General features: G+C 51.2%; 1 pseudogene; it reads left to right on the top strand.

Annotated features, from left to right (window-relative positions):
- Window positions 1-336: 336 nt before the first annotated feature.
- Window positions 337-3737, top strand: LOC149331822 (uncharacterized; annotated as a pseudogene).
- Window positions 3738-10988: the final 7251 nt, after the last annotated feature.

The raw sequence follows: 10988 nt of genomic DNA, 5'->3' as shown, positions 1-10988 counted from the left end.
GCCTACTTAGCTCCCCATCGGCCATACTTGATAGATTAAGGCAGCTCCTGAGGACGAACACTTGTTTCTCATCAGGAGTCGCCCCACCAATACGGGCATATGTCCACTGTGCGTTGTAAAAAGGTAAAGAAAACATCGTTTTGTTCATAAGTTCCCGGCAGCGAGCTGATGTGGGTACTCTAGGGGTAGCCCCTACGCCAATTTTTCTCATGTTACGTGATCTAAGCAACTGAACTCGGATATTCTTGTAATACTATGGGAATAGGTGATATGCAAAATTACTTGTACGTCGGCCAACACTGGGTGCAAAATTTCGGCCGCCATCTTGGTTACGTCGAGAAGCACGGAGCACTGCTGACACCGTATACATGCTCCGTGCGCCCGAAGCAGCCGTAGAGTCTTTGCGTGCCGAAGTTTTTTGCGCAACGTGCGGCGTTGACATGGCGGAACATCGGCGTTTTCCGAACTCTGACCACGAGATGTGGAAAAACGATTTAGAAGCCCTTCCGCATTTGTCAGACAGTGCTTTGGCAGACTTGTGTGCGTCGGCAGGGCCGTCGAGTCGGCAGCAGAATAAGTCCTACATATTTGCTGTCGAATCGTATACGCTCCCTTCATCGGTATCTACCAACGCCTGCGACTCAAGGTGCGTATGCTTGATTTCTAGGATTCCTTGTAAACACTGCTCCTAGCCAGAGGCCACTTGCGCGAACGTTTTTACTCAAGCGTGCGCTGCTCACGAGCGGGGACAGTCAGCGATATCTTATATGAAGAGTAAAAGAAAGCCAACAAAAACATACTGCTTACTCCTGAGCAGCACAGAACATGCGACTGCAAATGTTGGCTGTACAGTTCTTGTGAGCACAGGGCTCCGTGGCGCAGGGCTTGCGTAGTCTCATGGCTAGTTGCGCACCGTGCTCATAGCTACACACGATCCCGGCGCGACATTCTCGCGTCTTGGCCACTGCTCATGACGTGTTGCTTTCAATATTACGCGACTGCGGATGCAGCTCGTTCGGTTGAAAAGCCGCCGGCCTCGTTGTAGTTCGCACCGCCTCGTAGTAGTAGTGCGCACCGCGCGTCGGGAATATTCCTTTCGGGTGTCCTCCCAGATATGAGGATATGAGAGACAGGCGTCATTTCGTTTCCTTAAGACCAATTTTCATTTCGTTTTCCTGCCCTTACGGCGCGGTTCGGGTGTCCACCGAGATATGAGAGACAGGCATCATTTCCTTTCCTGCCGGAAAGGCATTGCACGGAACAGGCGATGGCGTTCTGTTCCATGGACTCCTTGGCAACGCTGCAACATGCTCTCGCGAAGCTTAAGCATCCTTCAATTTTTTTTATGTATTAATGGATGGCATGGAATGATTACTCATACACCCCACTTCACCATGTAATCTTTCTGCACAGAAACGTTGGTGTTATCTTCTACATATGATCTTTGTGTCTGCTATACAAATTATATAGTGATAGCACGTTCTCGTGTGGTACCCTGTACATTGATTGGGGCATGCCTTAAGTCTTAAATGTGAAAGCAATGCATTGCTTCACCATAGCTTACATGGCCTCTTTCCTCTCATTTGCATACTTACAGTAGACACACCGGTATACCTCAGAAGGACTACTGCTGAGCTGTAGTTGAGCCAAAATTTGCATGAATTTATCAGAGCAAGGCATGCATATGCATTAACTACAAGTCAAGTCGTGATTTATTCACAGGCTTCATGAGAAATTTGAAGTGCTGCTGTACAACGAATAAGTGAAATCATTCTGTGTACTTAAAAACTTTTATTTCTGTTTCGTTCACAGACTCGGCATCATCTATGCAAGGGCTACTTGCTTTCGAAGCCAGAAAAAGATGGGCCGGCCGTACAAGGTCCTTTTGGCATTTTTAAACAGTGGTTCAATCACTGATGCGACATGCGAGTGCGCTGCTGGATCAAGTGGATCCTGTAGCCACATTCTTGCTGCTGTGCGGCTCATGATTTTCCTAAAGAAAAAAGGATTTCAAGAAGCACCACCAGAGCTAGCTTGCACTGAGCTCCCTCAGCAATGGAGGCGCCCTCGACAGCACAACATCAGACCTATGAGCGTGCTGGACATTGATTGGAGGTGCCCTCGTGAAGGCGGCACACTTCTGCCAACACCAGCAAAGGTGTATGATGCTCAAGCAAAAAAGCTGGAGGAGCAGCAACAGCTGGACAGTTTCCACAAGCTGGGCGAAAGTCTCCATCAACTTGGAAGCAGTTAATTCGCTGCTGTCCTGTGTGCTGCAAAGGGGCCTTTCAGTGACACAAAACTGGGAATAGTGCCTTCTGGTTCACCACTGTCCTACCAGCAAACAAAGCTGCCTGCAGGCTTCAAGACATGGACAAATATTCCAGTGGGAAGTGGAGCATTTGCACCAGTTCCAGAGCTATTTCTATTTGACGGAGCTGTGCAACATACTTTTCCCAACACATTCAGTGAAGATGAATGGAGTATACTGAAGGTAAGTGTAACTTAGGTCTAGTACCTCAATTTAGTTTTCCTCTTTGTGCAGTTTTGCGAACTACAACCCTGTAATATGGTTGTCCGAAATTGTGCAAGCATGCACACCGCTGCCTGCTATAGTAGCTATAGAGTTCCTTGTAGAGTTGAACATAAGGTAGATGCATCTGTAAAAACAGCAGACTTCAATGATGCATGAAGAAGAGTACATCATGGAGCATGGCGAGACTTAACCCTATTAAAATGAAAGAGATCACAGAACTTATTTCTACCTGAGTCGAGACCAACAACAAAAATGAGGCACCCAACAGCAAGCTGCTAGACGTTGCTGGTTCACACTTTGTTCTATTTCCTGCAGGAAATCCAGGTGTCTCCCGAAGATGCCAGACAACTTGAGCGGAATTCAAGGCAACAGGCACAAAGCTCCTGCTGGAAGGAGGGCCGGCTCAACAGATTGACTGCATCCTGCTTCGGCAGGGTACTGAAGAGGGACCAGTGGACCGACAAGGGCCTGCGGAACCTTATTGACCCAAAGGACTTGTCCCGTGTCCGTGCAATTCAGTACGGCCGGAGAAACGAAAGTGCTGCCTCAGCCAGATATTGTGCTACTATGAGGCGCCTTGGCCATCAAATCACTCTTCAGCACTGCGGATTGGTGGTACACCCAACATCTCCATGGCTAGGCGCCAGCCCCGACAGGCTTGTGTACGACCCAGAAGAGCTGACATATGGAGTCCTAGAGGTCAAGTGTCCATACTCTCTAAAGGACAGCGAGTCAGACCAAGCTAGGTCAGCAGAGTTCTGCATAACTTTTGAGGAAAATGATGAGCCAAGTCTCAAGAGAGACCACGAATACTATGCTCAAGTAGTTGGCCAAATGGCTCTCACAGAATGCCAGTGGGCAGACTTTGTTGTCTGTTCAGAAAAATGGACTGCCATAGAGCGCATCCGTTTCGATGAAGCAGAGTGGGCATGCATGAAGACAAAGCTGGACAGCTTTTTTTTTACTCAAATGCTGCCACATGTTGTACGCAGACACAGTGCCACATAAAGACTTAACAAAAGTCAGTGGATGCTTGGAATGTGTTACTAGTGAATATACATGTGTAAGAAAGAGAGTTGGGGTTTGCTGCCCCAGCGGCTAGCGCCGATGAAGGAGAGGAAGAAGACAGAAGACAAAGTTGACGAAGCTCCAACAAGCTCTGGTGCGCGCTTGCGAACGCCGGCGTACTGAGAAGCACTGCTGGAACAATGACTGTGGCTGTACACACTACCTGTGCGAGTTCCCACATTACACTTGGTGGAGGTGCTGCTTGCTCTTCTCCTGGAGCTACGCCACGATGCCCAGGCTACCAGGTTCTGCCACGACAACCAAAACTTCAGCCCAACCTGTACCCACCGCTGTCGTCTCTTCCGGTGCCGTCCGGAAGCGCGACCCTGCGATTTTCAGCGGCACTGACGACACAGATGTAGAAGATTGGCTAGCCTCCTACGAATGCGAGTGCTTACAACAAATGGGATGACGTCGTTAAGCTCACGAATGTCATCTTCTACTTGACCGATGTCACCAATTTGTGGTTCCGCAACCACGAAGCGGATTTTACTACCTGGACGGCTCTAAAAACCAGCCTGACGGACGTCTTTGGCCGCCCCGCTGTCCAAAAACTTCGTGCTGAACAACGGTTGCGCAGTCGTGCCCAGCAGAACGGCGAGAACTTCACCAGTTATATCGAGGACGTCATTGATTTGTGTAAGCGGCTCAATCCATCTATGAGCGAGGCTGACAAAATCCGACACATTCTGAAAGGGATTGAGGACGATGCGTTTCAAATGTTGTTGTCTAAAGATCCCCAAACCGTCTCCGACGTGGTGTCTTTGTGTCAGAACTACGATTAGCTCCGCAAGCAGCGACATGTCCCCCGCCGTACCACTTGCTCGGACGACACCATTTCGAGCTTGGCAGCAGACAGTCCTGCCCACGATCAGCCGACACTTCTTCAGCACATCAAGCAGTTTGTGCGGGAGGAGGTCGCTCGTCAATTATCGCTGGTTACCTGCCAACCCGCTCCAACGCCATCGCTGTCGCCCTCTATTCAGCGTGTCATCCAGGAGCAGGTAGCTGAGGTCCTGCCGCCTGCTAATCCACCCCCTCTGGTCACTGCACCGCTGACATATGCTGAAGCAGTCGCCCGGCCACGACCTCAGCCGGTTATGCCTGCTTATGCGCCACCTGTCAACGTATACTCTCAGCAGCAGCTCGCCCCTGCACTGCCCCTCCCTCACCGTCCTCTGCCTCGCACTGGTCCCCGCCCTGTGAATCCGTGGCGCACCCCAGATAACCGCCCAATTTGCTATGCCTGTGGCCTCGCTGGTCATGTGGCCCGCTGGTGCCGCACACGCGGATCCTGTCCTTACGACTACGGGCGCCCACCGACGTACGATGTTTCGTTGCCTTCCGTCCCTGTCACTTCTCCTCTGCCGCCTCCGAATCCCTCTCCGCCTCGCTCCGACTCCTACAACCGAAGCCATCGGTCGCCATCTCCTCGACGCCGTTCGCTCTCTCCTATGCGCCGCTGGTCCCCACCACTTCAAGCGGAAAACAAGGCGCCGCAGTTCCGGAGGCAAGAACTGCGCCGTCAACGACCGTCTCAAGCCCTATCGCCGCTCCTATGAACGTTATTGAAGTGATCGTTGAAGGTGTTACTGTTGACGCGCTTATTGACACTGGTGCTGCCGTGTCCATCATTAGTCGCAACTTGTGCCGCAAATTAAAACAAGTGATGACGCCGTTTTCTGACCTTTCGCTTTGCACCGCCAGCGCTGACCCCATTCGCCCTCTCGCAGCGTGCACTGCCCGCCTCGTCATCCAAGGTCTCTCGTACACCACTGAGTTCTTCGTTCTCGCCCGCTCCTCTCATGACGTCATCCTCGGGTGGGACTTTCTGTCCGCGCATCGCGCCATCATTGACTGTGCACGTGCTGAAATTGATTTCTCGCCGCTGTGTGATGCTCTTGTGGACGCCGCCCCTGTTACCGCCGCGCCTATTCTCGCCGCTGACGACGTCGACGTGCCAGCTTTCTCTTCTGTTCTTGTGCCGCTGACTTGTGCTGCCCTCTCTGACGCAACTGTTCTTTATTCACCCTCTCCTCTTTGTGCGCACCGCAAGTCTGTTTTGCTCCCTAATGCTGTGCTCACCCTTTCTGGTGGTTGTGGCGCTCTGTACATTGCGAACCCGTTGCCTTTCCCCACCACTTTACTTCGGGGAGAATCGCTTGGCACGGTTGATGTCATCGATCTCGACGACGCTTCTCCTGTCCTTGATGACCCTGACGCCCATGACATCAACGCCCTCACCCCTCCCGCCGACGTCCACGACCCGTCCTCCACGGATATGTTTTCCCATTCTGTCGATGCCGCTCTACCACCTCACCAACGCGCCCAGCTCATCGCTTTGCTGCAGCGCTTCCGCGCATCCGTCGACTCTCCTCAAGCACCGTTGGGTCGTGCAACAGCGGTTCGCCACCATATCGACACTGGTACACATGGACCCCTGCGCCAACGCCCCTATCGCGTCTCCTCCGCCGAGCGCCGCATCATTGATGAACAGGTGAACGACATGCTAAACCGCGGCGTGATCCAGCCCTCTCACAGCCCGTGGGCTTCTCCATGCAGTCGTGCTCGTCAAGAAAAAGGACGGCTTCATTCGATTCTGCGTAGACTACCGCCGGCTAAACAAAATTACTCGGAAGGACGTCTACCCCCTGCCTCGTATAGATGACGCGCTGGATTGCCTACAGGGAGCGGAGTACTTTTCTTCGTTGGATCGGCGCTCTGGGTACTGGCAGGTGCCGATGGCCGACGTTGATCGCCCGAAAACAGCTTTCATCACACCTGATGGGCTGTATGAATTTAATGTGATTCCCTTTGGTCTGTGCATCGCGCCTGCCACTTTTGAGCGTATGATGGACAACATCCTCCGTGGGCTTAAATGGCAGACATGTCTCTGCTACTTGGACGATGTTGTCATCTTCTCCCAGAATTTTCCGTCTCATCTTCTTCGCCTGGAGAGTGTTCTCCGCTGTCTCAGTGACGCTGGCCTGCAGCTGAACTTGAAACAAGTGTCACTTTGGCGCCCGACAGCTGACTATTCTAGGCCACGTCGTGTCCAAGGATGGTGTACTCCCGGACCCTGCCAAGCTCCGTGCAGTTGCTGATTTCCCGAAGCTCACATCCCTGAAAGAACTCAGAAGCTTTCTTGGCCTTTGCTCCTACTTTCGCCGGTTCGTCAAGAATTTTGCTGCCGTTATCGCCCCGCTGACGCAACTTCTCGCTGGTAGCCACGACTTGTCGGCTTGGTCCCCTGCATGTGACGAAGCTTTTGTTACGCTGCGCCAGCTCCTCACCTCTCCTCCGATCTTGCGCCATTTCGACCCTTCCGCGCCTACAGAACTGCACACAGACGCCAGCGACATTGGTCTCGGAGCCGTTCTAGCTCAGCGGAAACCTGGTTTCAATGAGTACGTCGTTGCTTATGCGAGCCGTGCGCTCACAAAAGCGGAGACTAATTATTCCGTCACAGAAAAAGAATGTTTGGCAATTATTTGGCCGATCACAAAATTTAGTCCTTATTTATATGGGCGCCCGTTCGATGTAATTACAGATCACCATGCCCTTTGTTGGCTGTCGTCACTCAAAGATCCATCTGGCCGCCTCGCTTGTTGGGCTCTGCGTTTACAAGATTACGACATTCGAGTCATTTATCGTTCCGGTCGTAAACACTCCGACACCGACGCTCTCTCGCGCTCCCCTGTGACCTGTGAGCCTGACTCGCCATCTATTTCCGGCCTCACACCTTCTCTTGACACTATTGATATGGCTTCTGAGCAGCGCAGAGATCCTTGGATTACTTCTCTTCTGGATTTCTTAGACAACCGATCAGCCCGCCTCCCTTGTCAAGCGCTCCGTCGTCAAGCTCATCACTTTGTCGTGCGTGACCAGCTGCTGTACCGTCGGAACTACCTCCCCGATGGTCGCAAATGGCTGCTCGTGATCCCCAGGCATCTCCGCTCCGCCATTTGTGCCACTTATCACGACGACCCGCAATGTGCTCATGCCGGTGTGCTGAAAACTTTTACCCGCCTGCGCCTTCGGTATTATTGGCAGGGTATGTACCGTTTTGTCCGCCATTACATACGCTCTTGTCTGGAATGTCAGCGGCGCAAGAACCCACCACCGCACTCACCTGCTCCTCTGCAACCGTTACCGTGTCCGGCCCGGCCATTCGACCGTGTTGGAATCGACCTTTATGGCCCTCTTCCCAGCACTGCCGCAGGGCACCGCTGGATCATCGTCGCCATTGATCATCTCACGCGCTATGCCGAAACTGCCCCGTTGCCAGCTGCGACGGCCTCTGACGTAGCCGGTTTCATACTTCAGCACATCATTCTTCGTCACGGTGCACCTCAGGAATTGCTCAGCGACCGGGGTCGCGTCTTCTTGTCCGGCGTCGTGAAAGCCCTCCTTCAGGAGTGTCATATCGTTCACCGCACGACGTCTTCGTACCATCCGCAGACAAACGGCATGACCGAGCGCTTTAACCGGACCCTCGGCGACATGATGGCCAAGTACATTTCTGCCGATCACTCAGACTGGGACCGCGTTCTACCTTTCCTTAGATATGCCTACAACTCTGCAACACAAGCTACTACTGGTTTTCCCCCGTATTTTCTTCTGTACGGACGCGAGCCTTCCTCCATCATGGACACCGTACTTCCTTACCGCCCCGATTCGTCCGAATTTACAACCGTTTCTCAGGCCGCTGCGCATGCCGAAGAATGCCGTCAACTCGCCCGTTCTTTTACTTCACACGACCAGCACAGTCAGAAAAGCTCCCGTGCCGCTTCTCCCGGTCTGCCGCCGCCCTATCTTCCTGAATCCTTGGTTTGGCTTTGGGTGCCCTCCTCCAGCCCAGGACAGTCTGCAAAACTGCTGAGCAAATACCAGGGCCCCTATCGCGTTGTGCAGCAGACATCGCCAGTTAACTATCTCATGGAGCCCATCACGCCTTCGTCTGATCATCGCCGCCGCGGCCGTGAAATTGTGCACTTAGACCGCCTGAAGCCGTACTACGACCCAGCCATCGTCTCGTGCCCTTAGGCCGCCAGGATGGCGCCTTTTCATCCCGGGGGTATTGTAAGAAAGAGAGTTGGGGTTTGCTGCCCTAGCGGCTAGCGCCGATGAAGGAGAGGAAGAAGACAGAAGACAAAGTTGACGAAGCTCCAACAAGCTCTGGTGCGCGCTTGCGAACGCCGGCGTACTGAGAAGCACTGCTGGAACAAGGACTGTGGCCGTCTACACTACCTGTGCGAGTCCCCACATTACACATGCTACAGCTACAAGTTTTGTCTCCTTATTCAATTGCTCTGAATAACATGATACAGAGAAGTATTGTTAAAGTATGCAAAATATACAAGCAGCACAACAAAACAAGGAAGTAATGAAAAAAACATCCATACATCACAAAAGACATCATTACAAATGTAGCAGTGCCAGAAATATAAATATAAAATAGTGAATAAATGAGTAAGAACTACAGCCCGACATGTTAACAGAAGACTCTTCATTACCTATACATACAAAACATGCCGCTTACTACTGCGATCCTTTGGAACAAAAATTTCGAGAGGGCACTTTGGTGAACCAAAGTGCGATGAGGCGAAAGCTTTTCGTGCAACGCTCTCCAGGGTCTTTACGCTAGGGAAGAACTGCATAGGCGTTAGCAGGAAGCCGGCGTAGCGTAGTGGTTGGCATACTCAGCTATGGAACGGAAGGATGGTGGTTAGAATCTCGCCGTCCACAAGATTTTAGGATTTTTTTTCTTATCGAGTGACTCATCAGCGCACAGATCCCGCGCAGATTTTCGCTCCATGAGCATAGAAAAGCTTTCGCCTTAAAAGTGCCTATAAATAGCCTGCCAGCACAACCTACCAGCTTTCTATGAATGACCTGTATGCAGTAATACATGATCCCTTAAATCACATCTGATCTGCAGGCCAGTGGGCCACAAAGGAAAAGAATCTGGACATACAAAGTCCACAAACCACATGAAAATGAGAGCACCTAAGTTATTAAGTGTCCATGATGCGATATCATTTTTAATTTTATTTGAATGCCAGTCTCCGCCTGCTTCTCCTTGAGCTAGGCAGTAGGCATGGTCATCCTGGCTGCTCTCACAGTTTGAGCATCCTCTGCCACAAGCCACTTTTAACGCAATAGCTGGGTACGCTACCTCTACACCACCAACGAAAACTCTTTCAGTGAATATAAACAGACTTCTTACAAGCACTTCGCCTCGTACAGTGTGTACATCAGACTACAGCTACCACTACTAGCTATCACTCTGATGGAGAAGTGCGGTTTTCAGATAGGTTCGGCCTCGTTTTTCGTGTGGTTTGCAGACAATATGCACCCGACTTTGCCAGTGGGAGCGCAACACATTTTATGCTTGGTACAAAGTGGAGAATAAAAAGTGGTAAGCAACACTATTCAGATTTCATAGTAGAAGGAAAATTGGACATAAAAGAGTATGTCAGCAACTAAAACACATCAATGTGATGGCATAAAGTATAGAGGCCTTACTACTACAACGTACATCAGAAGCATGTGAAAGCACGGGCTGCATTAGCGTTGTGCCTCATCTCAAGTGCTTTAAATGCTGTCGCTGCACAAAGCATACAATGTAGAAAAATGCTTCAAAAGTATGTATTACATATATTAAGCACAGTGACAAATGTGAAGCATCATTCGTATGGCTATGCCTTAATGGCACAAACTGCACAAGACTTGAATAAAGCAATGCTCACAATAGTCAAGAGTATACAACACGAAAGGATTCTTGAATGGAGAAAGCACTTATGGACATGCATTTCATTGGAACAACAAGCTTCGCCGCTGCAGTGGCTATATGGTGTTCGCCTGTTCACTAAAGATACGGGTTCGACTCCGGCCACGGCGGTTGCATTTCGATCCAGGCGAAATGCTGGGGCCCGTGTACTATGCCATGTCAGTGCAAGTTAAAGAATTTCAGGTCGTCAACATTTTCGGAGCCCTCCACTGTAGCACCCCTCATAGCCTGAGTCCCTTGGGGATGTGAAAAGCCATCAAAAAGAAAAAAAAAACAATGACCTTGCAGAACAGGTTACATAAAACAAGCAGAGTTTGTACAAAGAACCCGCGTCTTTCAGGTCAGCAGCCGAGCACCATAACCAGAGTGGTGCCCACTGCGGTGGCTCAATGGCTATGGTGCTCGGCTGCTGACCCGAAAGACTCGGCCGCGGCGGTTGAATTTCTTTGGAGGAGAAATTCTAGAGGCCCGTGTACTGTGCGATGTCAGTGCACGTACAAGAACCCCAGGTGGTCAAAATTTCCGGAGCCCTCCACTACGGCGTCTCTCATAGCCTGAGTCGCTTTGGGAAGTAGACCCCATAAACCATAA

This window comes from Amblyomma mixtum, chromosome 8 (assembly GCF_055824585.1).
Source record: "Amblyomma mixtum isolate Tamu chromosome 8, ASM5582458v1, whole genome shotgun sequence".
NCBI lineage: Eukaryota > Metazoa > Arthropoda > Arachnida > Ixodida > Ixodidae > Amblyomma > Amblyomma mixtum.
Note: the sequence above shows the minus strand (reverse complement) of the source record. Positions and strands in the feature narration are given on the sequence as shown.